This window comes from Seriola dumerili, unplaced genomic scaffold, assembly GCF_002260705.1.
Source record: "Seriola dumerili isolate Sdu_G_001 unplaced genomic scaffold, Sdu_1.0 BDQW01000111.1, whole genome shotgun sequence".
NCBI classification, from domain to species: domain Eukaryota; kingdom Metazoa; phylum Chordata; class Actinopteri; order Carangiformes; family Carangidae; genus Seriola; species Seriola dumerili.
The window spans coordinates 2,381,340-2,383,829 of record NW_019174366.1 but is presented as its reverse complement, the minus strand read 5'-3'; positions in this window follow the sequence as shown (position 1 = coordinate 2,383,829).

Sequence of the window (2,490 nt, the reverse complement as noted above, 5' to 3'; positions counted from 1 at the left end):
ATCATTAACTATATCCTGACTACTGAACAAAGACTAACCGTTTGCAATTCTTCTACCCACTGTAACGCTGTAGCTATCGCCATCATCTCTTCTGTGTATATAGACAAATGATCTGATGTTCTTTTTTTCACAGAAACCTGAAAGACTTGAATAGTAAAAGCAAAAGCGGTGCTTCCTGTGTTAGGGTCCTTGGATCAATCAGTAAAATGATTGATATTATGTTTGTAATCTGTCTTCAACCAAGACTACAATATTTCCAAACCCTCTGTAGGGTTAGGGTTAGGGTTAGGGTTAGGGTTATGTATGTATGAATGACCTTTTTGAAAATCAGCAGACAAAAGGAATGATCTGATTTTTAGCTAGCTGTCTCAGATGAGCAAAGCAGGATTGCACTACTTTGGTCACCTGAGCATCAAAAGCCTAATCAGAATCACAAATATCACCTGTGTTGCGAGCCTCTTCAGACAGTCCCCAGACTAGCGAGGAGATTATTGATGCTGCTGGTGCGGAAATGAGAATCACCTCTGACATGGAGTCATTCAGTTGCAGGAAATAAATGGACATCCATATTCTAATATTAGTATAGTACTATAGTACTGTACTAGTGGCTACTATCCAACCCATGTGTAACCCAGAGAAGTTCAATCAAAAATAAAAGAAATCTCTGTGTTAATGCTGACAAAATCATACAGTTCCACCTGGAATAAACATTCATTAAATATTACACATGTATATGTTTAAAACAGTTCAGCTGTTGAGAAGAACGTGTTTTGTTGATGAGCTTGACAAACAGCCAATAAAGCGAAGTTCAATTTCGCTTTAGCCAATCAGAAACTTCAGCCCGCCTCCCAGCTGTGCACTGACTGGTCACATTGGTGAGAAAGAAGGGGCAAGACGCCATTGTTATAAAAACAGAGAACACTGTGCCGATCCTGTCCCAGCACTGACACCAGACGCCATTTTCCAAGCTAATGTGCTAATTCAATGCACTGGTCAGGCTTTTTTACTTGGATTGATTCTGTTGCAGGAGATCTCAGAGCCACTGGAGGAGATTCAAGAGACGATTCCAGAGAGAACCTTTTTCCAGTACTGGATGGCGAGCCAAGTCACATGATACCAAACGTGTGATACTGAGACTGATGCCTGCGATAAAGAGGTGGTGAACAGTGGCGGTTCTACCTTGTATGGTGCCCTGGGCAAACACAACCCCCCATACCAATGCATACCAATTATATACAATCATAAATACCCAAATAAAGTAGCAAAAATAAAATAGAGAATCAAACTACTAAATTACATAAATCCTTCATTGCACAAACAGATGAACACACTTTTGCCTTTGACCTGCTTACCGTTCAATATAAGAGGTCAAACTACAACCGTGTCCTGTGTCTCTATTTCACTATTATCCCTATCATCTTGGCTCCAGTCGCTCCTGAAGTCTTCTGAATCTGGTCCAATCCTTACAGTTTACACATGATTGACTTAATGAGATCGTTTCTCACCTCCTCCCATGTCAGCCCACTCACATGTAGATGTTGACATGCTGCCTTTATGATTATTTGTATTCTGTTTTGGATTTAACCTCCATTGCAGCGTTCACTACCCTCGCTGCAAATGTGACTTCTTTAAATTAACCGTGACTTTTCCCTCATTTGCCTGATTCTTTTGTGGGATGTTTTCCTGCTCTGTTTCCATCCTCAGTGCCCTCTCTCTCTCTGCCTCCCCCCCATCTTCACGGCCTCTGCATGTGTGACATTACTCTGCACTCTTACCTGCTGTATTTCTATTTCTATTTTCATCACTTCACATCCCCCATACTCCACACGGTGACTGCCATCACAGCTGCCATCACACTTTGGTTGTTCGTGCTTACATTGCCCATACTCATACTATTCACCACACCTGGCATATCTTCTCCTCTCTTTACATTACTTGGCTGTATGACCAGACCTTTGACAGTGGTAACACCTCATTGGCCTTTTAAATTACTCTCTTACACTTTTCTACAATCTTAACTATACTCCATCCAAAACCTCTGCCATTAGCCTTAGTATACTCCCAACAGTCATTTAGAACCTCAGTGGTGGGGTGTTCCTTTCCACATCTTTTTAGTCGAACCCAGTACGCTACTGATGGTTTCTCATGTCATTTGAACTCTGGTACTCTCACTTAAGGTTGCCTTTACAGAAATAAACCAATATAAATTGGAACTTTCCTCAGAGTAAACAACATATAGCATGATTTAGCAGCTGAAAGCTTAAAACCCAGTTACATGACCGACTTTCAACAATCTGTAAAGCATTCTGAAGATTTTCAATCACATGATTTACATTTTTCCCTCTTTCCCAGATTGCCCCATCATCTGCATTTAATGAAGCACTTACAGTATATCCCTATTAACATCCTTAAACACGTCATTAATCATAACATTGAAAAATACAGGGCTAATAGCACTTCTCTGAGGAACTCCATTTTCTATTTTAAACT